Here is a 12,002-nt window from a genome sequence, read left to right as displayed (position 1 = left end):
ATGCATACTGAAATACGTATCAGTGCAATTTCGTCCTCTGTCAAGTGCAGGGTCTGCTTCAAAATCACTGGGGGTGGAGGGGACGGAGGTATGAACTGGCCACGTGTGGGAACTGGTGAAGTCGGGCAGTGGCCGCATGGAGGGGTCTGTTATGCTGGTCTCTTTTCTTCTGTAGTTTTGTGATCCTCTCTTAATCATTTCTTAAAATATGTTTAACGAAATAAAACGCCTGTCCGCTGTAGCTCGGTGCTACATTGGACAATCAGACACTAACTTTCAAAGCTCCCAGCCTCTTCCAGTGCTTGTCAGTGGCCACCTTTCTGGACACATCTCCCCGGCGAGCCCCACGAGCCACAAGCCAGCCTCCGCAGAGCAAGGTGAGGCCCCATACCCTGTGCACCGAGACCAAGTCAAATCAGAAGGAGGGGTCCGTTGCCAGGGCTGCTGCCCTCCCACAGCAAGCCTGCCCTTGCATTCCTGGGCATTCACAACATGGGATTATCTACCCGACCCACCCACACCCAATGACACCTAGAATAACAACAACAAAGGCTCTCTGTCAGATCACAGCACCCCTGACCTACCACACCCTTAGCAGGAACTGCTATCTCGGTTCCGGACGCAGGGCCCACCCTCACCTTTCACCCAGGTGGGTGCGGGTGAACCTGCCTGCCTGCCCCGCCTCCCCCACCTCCGAGTCTCCCCAAAAGGACAGCCAGAGTAACTGATGAAGACACACAGCGACCATCGCCACTGCCCAAAGTCTGACCACACGGGAGGCTGGGGGAGGGGAGAGGCAACCTCCTGCGGGGGCGGGGGCGGGGGCGGGAAGGCCAGCCAGTCATTCATTCATGGACAACCAGGAATGAGGAGGGCCTCGAAAGAGCCCCAGGGAATTTTACTGTGCTACACGGCAGGACTGTTTTCTGTCCTACAAGTTTTAAATCTTAAGACGTCATGCACAGGGGCACCTGGGTGGCTCAGTCGTTAAGCGTCTGCCTTCGGCTCAGGTCATGATCCCAGGGTCCTGGGATGGAGCCCCGCATCGGGGTCCCTGCTCGGCGGGGAGCCTGCTTCTCCCTCTCCCACTCCCCCTGCTTGTGTTCCCTCTCTCGCTGTGTCTCTCTGTGTCAAATAAATAAAATCTTAAAAAAAAAAAAAAAAAAGACGTCATGCACACAGGTAACTACAGAATACCTATGAACCAGCCAGATCGCCCCGACATCGCCTGGTCTCCAACTCTCCGTTCCTGGGTCGGCCTCTGTGGAGGCCCTGGCCAGGCACGGCTGCCCTGTCACTCTGTCAGTGCAGCTGGGAACCCCAACACCCTGAGGAGGAAGAGGAAGGGCCCTGGGCCAGTTGGCAGGCCGGGCCTGCGTCTGGATGCAGGCCACGTGGGGCAGCCTCTTCTCTGTATCCCTACAACCTTCCAGGGCCGCAGCGAAGGCCACGGCACAGCAGGGCCCCGGGGGACCTGGTGAGCAGGCAGCACCCCCTCCCTGCCTCCTGGGGCTGCCAGGGGGCTCTGCCACGGCCCACAGGTGATACACAACTAAATTGTTAGCCTCTGTTAGTCTCTGGGCGCTGGCCTCCTTCAATGTCCTCCTCTTCCTGGAGAAGGCGACCAGGCACGTAGACTCTCGCAGTTTCTCGGCTCCAGCCGCTTGCCCCTCTCAGGGATCCTCAGGATTCTGAGCTGGGGGTCAGTGGTTCTTCTTCCAGCCCCTCTGCACCCCAGGAGTCAGCCTCCCACAGGTTACTGCCTGGGGCTTTAACTTGCACCTGCACACACGACTCTGCGTCTCATGCACACCTCCGCTCGACACTAAAGCGAATCGACCGCAGCAGAATCCCTCATCTTTCACACACCCTCACACGGTTTCTGCTACTGTAACACTGGCTGCCAGGCCCGGACACACACAGGCTGGAGTGTCCTCTCTCCGTGCCTCCACCCTGTGCTGGGTGCAAGCAGCAGAGCCTGATCATCTGGAAAGGTCCCCTGTCCCTGCACTGCTCCCCGCTGAGCACCCATCTACCTGGGTGTAAAGAGGTGGCTTCTCCGGGGACAAAGTATACACGGCATGACCGCTGGGATCCACCTTCTTGGCAGGATGCACACCTGCGCACCGAGTTCTCATGAGGACGTGGGCGAGAGAAGCAGAGAGGACAGGAGCCGGCGGGGGGTGGGGGAGCAGTTTGCAAAGAAAACACGGACACATGAAAAGAGAGCTGAACTCCCCTTTCGGTCACTCATTTGTTCCCTGGAATCATCACCAAGCAACTCTCAGAGGCCTTCAGACCAGAAATCTGAGTGGGAGGGAACAGCGTGATCGCAGAAGCACCTTCCGGGAGCACAAGCTGGCTGCCCCTCCCCCAGGTCTGGCTGGGCCCCCCAGGGAAGGCCCCTTGGGGACTATTCTTGATGTAAGGCCACCTCTCCCTCTGCACCTGCCATACCAGCTCAGGGGTAAACTGGAAGTGACCACGTGAGGCAGCAGCCCCCAGCTGCGTGGAGACGTGAAGAAATTTATCCGATGTGCCGAAGACAGAAAGCCCTCTCCGTCTATATGGTCTGGCAGGCTGCGGGGCTGAGGACCTGTTTGTTTTCCCGGGCACTGCAGACAACCCCTCGGGCAGCGTCAGGTGCAGAGCCCACCTGGGAGCCCCATCCCATGGGAGCTTGCACGAACCTCCTTGCCTGGAACATACCTGGGGGCCCCACCCCCAGGCTGAGCATGGCCACCATGTGATGATGTGACGTTAGAGATCATGAAGGCCACTCCAGGAGAGAGATCCTCCAAGGTCTGTGCCAGAGCGCTTAAGCATCTTACTCTAATCCGCTCTTGGAAAGACACCAAGATCCAGAGTAAGGCGCTCTGGTTGAGAGCAACGACCTATTTACCACAATTTTTATAAATTCACATCGCTGGTCTATTATGTGGCTGTTCCTACGGCTTCCCAAGCCCATTCCCCTGGTCCCCCACCTGGGCCAGGCCCCCCTGACCATGACCTGGGGGCCTGCTAACTCCAACTCACAGCTGGGGTGCCTTCTGCTCTTTTTCCATTCCCATGTCCCGGCTTCACACCTAGCTTCAAACTCCCCTGCTATAGGGCGGCCTTTGAGCCCACATGCCCAGAGAACAGATTTCTACCAGTTTCATTTGGTGATTCTCCTGACACTGGCTGGCAGGTGACTCTTCATTTAATCAATCCCAACGAAGGTGGGGGGGTGTCTCCAGGACACAAGTCCTTGTTCAACCCTGACTCCACTGAGGGCCACAGACAGCTCTCCAACACGGAATGCCAGGTGAACGATCTGGGAGGCGGGATGTTACACCACCTGGTTCAATTTCAGTCAGATTACTTTAATTCTGATAACTCTGACCAATGCCACTCACTAAAGCTTTGGCCAATAAAACTGGTCTGTTTTTCAGATGTGCCTACTTTGTCCTTCCATCCTCCGCCTCCTCAATCAACTCTTTTTCACCATAACTCTTCAACTACAAGGTCAGTGGCCAGCCAATCATAACACCAGCCATCCCTAAGCTGGGTCCCCTTCCCCTCCAGGAGAAGACTGGCCCAGCACCATCCCCACCCCTAGGATTCTGGGACAGGCAGTGGGCTAAGGAAAGGAGGTGAAAGGTCAGCACAATGCAAACTGCTTAACCAGCTTCTACAACAGGCCCGGGGGAAATTCAGATGTGGAAATCACCTCCGTAATAAACAAACAATAAAACCTGCTATGTGACATCCAACCAAAATATGCAATTATGTGCTGTCCGAGGTCTTTGAACCAACAGATAAGGAGAGGAAGGTAACTAGGCAGACAGACTGATAACGGCATACAGATTGGTCTCTGTGCTTTTAACAACGAAGGTACAAAATATTCCTTCTACCAAACTGTTTGGCATAGTCTGGACAAGGTGATACGCATCTCACCCGCGTGACCCATTTCATTCCCACTAGAGATGGGCACTCATTTACCAAGGTGCAGACCAACGTGAGGGTGTCAAGACACCTGTCCAAGGTCACAGCCAGCAACCAGCAGAGCTGGGGATCAGACTCACGTCCAGCTCCAAACCCCACGTGCTCACCTGCCAAGTTAAGTGGTAGGCACTCCATTAAAAGTTCCACGCAAGAGTCCTAAAGCTACACAAATATAAAATTAGGTCACTCCGTTGTAACCGAAACGATGTGACTGCAGTCAGCAATAAAACTACAGTAACTACAAACACGACGGGTGCCAACGCTAAAATTATTCGCAGGCACCAGTCTCTCCACGAGAGTTGCACAATTTACTCACACACAGGAGCAGTGGGCCCTGCCTGCTATTAAAGTCCGGCAAAGAGCGGCCCCCTCCCCTCTAGCGGTCAGCAGCTGCTGCACTGGGACTCCTCAGAGGAAAGGTTACCCACAGGAAGCAACGGCTTAGCGTTGCATGAACACCAGGCAGGGTCTCCAGGAGCACAGCCTGGACCCCTCACCAGAGAGGAAGCTGGGGGCCTGGATGACACTCGGGCCACCCCCCTGGAAAAACTCTCGAGAGGAGACACCGCGGGCAGAGTCTGCAGCCTGGTCTCTCCTGGAGGACAGAGCAGTGGTCTATTCTTCCGAGGTCCAGCGACCAGGGCCTGGGAGGGTTCTGCTCGGCTACACAAAGCTGGTTCCGTCTCCAGGGTGGCTAACGTTCCTGCCAAGTAGGGCTACCAAGGTGGCACCCAGGCCAGCCTCAGTGTTGTTCCCCGCGGCACTTCAAGGAAAATACCCGGAAGGCTCTGGAAAGCTATCATGGAGCCCAGGGGGTTTCCCCAGACCTGCATGTGGAGCAGGGCTCACGACTTTGCTCAGGTTCCTTCTTGCTCCTTCGGTACTTAGTATTCCCGCTATCGTGTTCACAATTAGGGTGAGAAGTTAGGGCAGGCAAAAATTAGCAATAAAGGGAAGATCCACAGAAAGGGCCCCTCTCCACCTGTGTGTAGGCGTATACACTCTCTGAGCCACTTCCAGACAGGATTCTCCATAATTGCATCTTGTGTTTTCTCAGTAAGTGTTACACAAATACAGATCATTTCCCTAACCTGACAGAGGCATCTTAGAAGCAAGAATGGGAGACTCAAAACTCACTTGACGTCTCTGGGAAGGCTTCATGTACAAGAAAGGTGCAAGAACTATCATTAATGAAATGTTGTCTCTTGAATTCATAACAGGGCATTCCACATTTGCACTAATTAACTGGCCATACAATTAATGTATTGCGGTGAAGTATATCATAACACACCATTCACATTTATGGGCTAAATATGCAGAGTCAAGGCAGATTATAGAGGGAATTCTGAATCATTATACTTTGTTTTACGGCTCCAGAAAAACACAGGTTCTGCCCACTGAGCTACTGTTAAAATAAAGCAAGTTCAAATTTATACCTGATATTGCCCCACTTCAGTAAGTAATAAACTAATCAGATAAATATAGAGAAATATGATCTGAGCAAGAGCAAAGAATTCAGGAAATGTCACTGGGGGTCACTTGTTTTAAAAAAGACTTTATTTATTTGAGAGAGAGAGAAAACGCAAGCGGGGGGAGGGGCAGAGGAAGAGGAAGAAGCAGACTCCCCCACTGAGCCTTGAGGTGAGGCTGAACCTAGGACCCTGAGATCAGGATCCGAGATAAAGGCAGATGCTCAACGGACTGAGCCACCCAGGAGCCCCACCAAAGGCACATTTTTATAAAGAAAATACAGAATGTCTAGGCAGGCCCCAATTACCCGCTCTATCCGTTCAGGTATTTTTCTCCAGATGCATACCCATAAGCACCTGCCTCCAGCCACACCAACAGCGGTCCTGCTGCTGGAAGAGACCCCTGAACCTCTCCTCATACCAGGACATTGCTCCCACAAATCTTCCTAAAACCAGGGGCAGGGTGGATTTCCCATGCATGTTCTCCACCTTTACACCCAGAAGCGCAACTGAACTCGTCAAGCCCCAGTCCCAGTCCAGGGACTGGAGAGCTCAGTCGTATCCATAAAAACCTGCCTGCGGCCATGGTATTATCTGCTAGAACCCGTGCCCATTTTGCACCCTTGAAACTATGTTCACATCTGGCCTCTTACTGGATCCCCTCCTATGAGACAGAGCGACAGGTGTCAGAGGCACCATTCGACAGATGAGGAACTGGAAACCCAGAAACACACGCGGCTGATTCAGTGTCACATCCAGCGGGCGGGGGGGGGGGGGGGAACCTCTAACACCCAGGCCCTCGGCCTGCACAGGGGTCTGGGAAGCAGCCTGTTATAAGGACAGAGCACAAGCTTTGGAGAACACAGATCTGGACTTGAATTCCAGCTCTGCCACGTACTCAGCCTGTGTGTGTGTGTGTATGGGAGAGAGAGAAAGAGAGACAGAGACAAAGAGAGACAGAGACCTTGAGCAAATGTCATCGCCTTATCATAAGATTGTTTCCTGGTACATAAAGCATGCAGAATATCCACTCCTCACATCAAGTGATGGACCCAACACCACATTACGCCTTTAATGCAGGAACACAGTGTACCTTCCCAACCGCAGTCCCACGCTCCAGGAACGTGGGTTTCCATGTGGATCTGCCTCCTCCTTCTTAACACTAGACCCCTTCCCACTCACTCTCCCCTCGCGCTCCCACACGCTGCCACATCTGATACCTCCCAGACCATCTAACTTCGGCATTCAGCTTGTAGCAGGGCTCCTGGTTCATTTCTAGGATACCTTATTGTACCTCCCGCTGTGCAACAGGGCGTGTTTGAAAAAACAGAAAGAACCCAAAACTCTTCACGTTGTCTTTTTAAGGGCAGCAGAGGAGCTGACATTTAGGAAAATTAGTGACAGATGCATTATCTCATAAATGAGGAAGGCTTTCATAAGAAATAAAGTCTGAGTTCTAGCCTAAGACAATTTCTTAAAGGCAAGGTTATTTTGTGTTTGCTTTTAATATAAACATGTATTACTTTTTAGTGGGGCAGTGGGAGGAGATGGGAGGGGCTTCTAAATTGAAGGAATTAACCCCTAGCTTGACTCCTCAGAAACCTGACATCCCCGGTCCTCATGAGGCCGATTTCCCACCAAGGCATCATCAACAACAGAGGTGCGTGCAATGGGAATCAAGAGCCCCAAGGCCCCGGCGGAAGCCAGTATACTGGTGGGAGGAGGGGGTCACTAGTCCCTTGATGTGGGAAGTAACAAGCTTGCAGGTCTCCCACCCAGAAATCCCTGACCATGGTAACAAGGCAAAGCAAGGGCACGGAGTGGAAGAATCCAACAGCTTCCTTCCTCTGCTCCTCGCTTCCCTCGCCCGTATGTCCCTGCCCGAGGACCCCCCACCCCCGCCCCGGCATCAGAAGGCTGCAGCAATCCAGCCGAGAAAGGGTCTCAAGCATTCTTCCAGCTGATAAATATCTGAATTCCCACTATGGCTCACAGGAATGAGGAGGAAGGCGAGTTTAAGAACCATATGGGAAGCAAAGGTAGCAGGTGGAACTTAGGGACACTCAGGTTCCTGGGATGGGTGGGTCAACCACCACCCTCGAGGTATGGAGTCCTCTCTTTTTTACCTAAATAACCTGGTGTCCAACAAGTAGTGGATAATCTTTCCCAAGGACAGCAGCGGCCACCGTATGTCCCAACCCTCCACGGTGGCAAATATCACACTGTACACCCAGAGACGAAAGCCTACCTCAGCCGCAATATTTCTCTCAATTATTAACTTCCAAAAACATTCCTAGGCAGAAAAACAACCCACACAACATTAAAGGTGGACATTCCGGAGCACTGAGGGTCCAAATCACCTTAACCCAAAAAGGTCAGGTGGCTTCAGCCCAGGGTCTGCTGGGAACCCAAGGTCCACCCAGTATTTGCATGGGGTAAAAGGTGAAGTTCACAAGAGAGAACAGAGTGTCAGAAATCAACAGGCAGAACATATTCCTTACTTGCGTTAAGAGACTTAAAAAAAAAAAAACAAACAAACACGACCTGTACAGCCTAGACTATTTCTACAGGCATCAAAAAGACCGTTAGGGTGGTTGTCTCTGGAGCGGGGACCCAGGTGCGGAGGCCAACTCTGCGCTTTGTTCCCATATGCACCGCCTTCATTTTGGACCGTGTGCTTGTATTACTTATCTTTAAAACAGCAAAGTCCCCGCAGGAGAAGCTCAGGAGTGGCTCAAACCATTTGGGGAAAAAGAAGCCTCGTTAAAGTAAGGGACGGAGAATCTCCGAAACACACTCTAAACATGCCGATTTTATTTTAACCTTAAAAAGCACCAATTCTTCCGGAAGTGAAGCTGAGGCTTCCAGCAGCAGAACTCCGGCCTGCCAGCAATAACCACGCAGAATGACTAAACCTCTTCTCCAACAAAGGAAAAACTGCTCCGAATCAAAGTGCAGAACCAGCCCCGGGCCTGAGCGGGCGCGCGTTTCCGCCTCCCACCTTCCCACCGCCCTCGAAGCTCAGGCTTGCGTCTTTAATTGCTCGCCTGGAACGCGTCCTCGAGGGCACGGCCGGCAGCTGCGGCTGGCGCGCCCCGCCCCGCCCCCCACCGCGAGCGTCACGTGACGGCTGCGAAAAGTAGGGGAAAGGTTAACACGAGCCCCGCCCCCGGCCAGGCGCGTCCCAGGCGCTCAGATCCTGTTCCACCCGCCCGGCTCGGAGAGACCTTCCGGAGCGAGCTGGCGCGCGTCGCCGGCGCTGCCATCCTCCTCCCCCGGCGACACGCAGCGCCTCTCCCTGGGAAGGACGAGCCCTGCGGGGCCAACCCTGGGGACAGTTAAGGGCTTAGTGCGCCCGATGCCATCCCCCAGCGGCACCGCGCCCCGGCGCGCCCAAAGCGCGTCCGGAAGGGACTCGCTGCGAAGCCCAAGGAAAAATGAACAGTGTTTCTATGAATGGGCACGAGGGACCAGGGTTGCATAAGCGCGGGCCCTCCCCCGGGACTCCCCGGAGGCCCAGGCTTGACCGCTGGGTTACCACTGGTCCGGGGTCGGGCCAAGGACGGCAGCAGCAGGGACACCAGGTTTATTCCCTTGGTCTCTGGGTTAGGCCCCTTGTTTTCAGTACAAACTCAAAAGGTTATTTTGGCCTGTGCATGATGCCAATTTCTGCCACTCTGATACGAAGCATGTGCACTCCCAAAGATGGCCCTTTTCTCTGATTCATTCCAGCAGATGGGAGTTCAGCGTGCGAGGTCAGGTCTAGCAACGCCTCACCGGAAGGAAACCGGTCCTCTATAGGCGAAAGGAGCACCCCCCACCCCCCGGCGCACAGAGGCAGAACCACCCAAAACCCGCGCTCTGAGGGCTGCATCCAGTTCGTATCAGACACGGTGGCCCCAGAGGACTTAGAACCGGACACCGCCTCGCCTCAACGATCAGCACGCTCATCAGCATTAACGTCCTCCTCTGTCCGCCACGCTTATCTCGAGTCACCTTAAATACTTTAGAAAGGCGGGGGGGGGGGCAGAGGGGGTGATGTTTGCTGGCACAAATAGAAGACCAGTGAGTTCGGCCATGTTTTAATCACTTGGTTTGAGGTTCAGAAGAAAATAAACAACCCTGAATATCTGGAATGACCAGAAACCGGACGCCGGTGCAAGAAGATGGTGTAACAAAATACACGTTTCAAAAAGGTTAAACAGATTTTCATTTTATTCGGTAACTTACAAAGTTACCAGTTTCCCACAACAATCGGTCCTTAAAATATTTTAACAACACGGGGAGCACAAGAGGAACCGAAAGCCTTGTTCTGAGTAGGGAGTACTGAGTCTGTTCTGTACTGAACCTGGTTAATTACTCGGGATTTTTAACTCCTTAAAAAAGGCAAGGTTGGGCCTCACCTTCGTTCCCTTCAGCTGGAACGAAAGCCAACCACCAATTTACATTACAAAGACGCTGACCCACGGCCTTGCTGAACAAAACGAAAGGAACCGGTCTGGCGGTAGGCTCGCCGAGGGAGCTGAGGGTAGGGGATGCGTCCGTCGGGGCCCGGGTCGCTCCGCCGCCCTGACCGCGCCGTCCGGGCTCCCGGGCCAACGGAGCCTAGGCCCGGTCACGTGACGCCCCTCCCCCACCCCCGCGCGGCGGCTCGGGGGCCCGGCGCGACCTTGGGCAGACTCTCCGCGCCCACCTGCCCTGCGCCCAGCGCCTCACCAGGGGGTGGGGGGCGCTCGCAAGCGGGGACCCCGGCCGAGCGCCCCTATCTCGATCCCGACTGGCTCTCGGATCGCGCCGGGAGCCCCGCGTCAAGGGCGTGTCCCGACGGCTGCAATGCGGGGGCAGACGCGGGGAAGAGGGTGGACGGCGCACTGGGGAGTCCTGAGGCCCCAGAGTCCCTCTAGCTCCCACTTGGGACCGGCCCGCGACCCCAGGACGGTCCCCCAGACCCAATCCACCCCCGGAGGAGGAAGGGATGCGGCGGGATCGAAAGGGGGGTTGGTGGCGCCCCGCCAAGTCCAGAAGGCCAAGCATCCCTCCTGCAGCCTCAGCGACCCTCGGACGGACCCCCAGACCCAATCCATTCCTAAGAGAGGGGTGGGATGAGAGGAAAAGGGAGCCGGCGTCCTTCGTGGCCCCAGGCCCGAGGCATCCTGCCAAATCCAGAGACCCAAGCATCCCTCCAGCTCCTGCACTGTACTGGCGGGCCGACCAACCCTCGGGCGTACCCCCAGACCCAATCCACTCCTGGGAAATGGGAAGTCCAGAGCCTGGCGCATCCTGCCAAGTCCGGAGGGTTGAGCATCCCTCCCGCTGCCGCACCAAACCCGCACGGGAGGACCCCGCGCAGATCGGCCCCCGGGCGGACGCCCCCGACCCAATCAATCCACGGCGGGAGGTGGGGAGTCCCTGCCGCGCTCCCATTTTGGGCTCCTGACGAACTCCGCCGTCCGGGGGGGGGATGCTGGGGGTTCCCCTCCGCGCCGCCGTCCCCGCCCCCGCCTGGGTCCCGGCCCTGGCAGTCCCCGCGCGCCCCACCCTGGAGCCCGCCGCAGCCCGCAGGCCCGCGCCCGCTCGCCCGCCCGCCGTCCCCGCGCGCGCAGCCTCGGCCCAGCCTTACCAAGTCAGCGAACGGGGGCGCGGTGGCGGCGGAGGCGGCGGCGGAGGCGGCAGCGCACTGAGAGCCACAGAGCGAGAGCCAGAGGCTGGAGGGCCGCGGGCGAGGCCGAGTGCACCCGACGCCGGCCGCCGCCGATTGGCTGAAGCGTGCGGGGCTGCGGTGCGGGCGGGGCTGAGGCTCCCCGCGCGGGGCGGGCGGGGGGGGCGGGACCTGGACGGGGCGGGGCCTTGGCGGCTCCTAGGGGAGCCTGTCAGGTGAGGAAACTGAGGCTGCTGGGGGGCACGCCGCCTCCGCCTCTGCCAGCATGGGGCCCAGGGCGAGATTCCTCACCCTGGAGACTCTGTTTTCTCATCTGAAAAATGGGCCAACTCATTTGGGCCAAGCCCATAAAAGCGCTTAGCATGGTGCCTGGCTCAGGCTAGCCCTTTACAGCCATTGCCGCCTATAATCCTCAAAGCACCCCCTATAAATAGCTGATCCCAGCCGGGGCTGCGGAAGGATCACTAACTTGCGCAAAGAAAATGGATCCGACGTTGGGGCCAGGTCTGACTCCAGAGCCCAAGCCCCAAATCGGACCTTAGCCCCGGAGTGACAGCTGAGGCGATCCGGAGGCAGCGTGGCTCGCGGAGCCAACACGCGCTACTGCGAATTCCCGCGACCGTTCTGAGCCTCCTCATCTAACTGGGAGAAAAATACCTCCCTCGGGGGCTTTGATAAGATTTGGCAAATTAATGGCGCCTTAAGCACTGTAGGTGCCAGGAAAGACGTGCCTGGAGGTGGGGACAGAGTGACCGAGAGACCCTTGTGTGGGTCACTGAACTCAGGAGAGGGGCCAGGAGTGGACACTGCTCACTGGCAGATCCCAGGAGTCTAGGCCCAAGGCGGGGGACAGGGCGCTCAGGAAAGACGGGGCAGTGTCTCCCCCC

General features: G+C 56.1%; 1 protein-coding gene across 2 annotated transcripts in view; it reads right to left on the bottom strand.

The window, feature by feature from the left end:
* Positions 1-11,203, bottom strand: part of CPT1A (carnitine palmitoyltransferase 1A) — a 49,523-nt gene extending 38,320 nt beyond the window's left edge. For both annotated transcript variants that reach the window (XM_025879491.2, XM_025879492.2), the window contains exon 1: positions 11,077-11,203. The gene's annotated coding sequence lies outside the window, so the exon portion shown is untranslated. The remainder of the gene's footprint in view (positions 1-11,076) is intronic.
* Between the last annotated feature and the right edge of the window lie 799 nt (positions 11,204-12,002).

Source organism: Callorhinus ursinus, unplaced genomic scaffold, assembly GCF_003265705.2.
Source record: "Callorhinus ursinus isolate GAN/ISIS: 27379988/994484 unplaced genomic scaffold, GSC_fseal_2.0 scaffold51, whole genome shotgun sequence".
Taxonomy (NCBI): Eukaryota; Metazoa; Chordata; class Mammalia; order Carnivora; family Otariidae; genus Callorhinus; species Callorhinus ursinus.
Note: the sequence above shows the minus strand (reverse complement) of the source record. Positions and strands in the feature narration are given on the sequence as shown.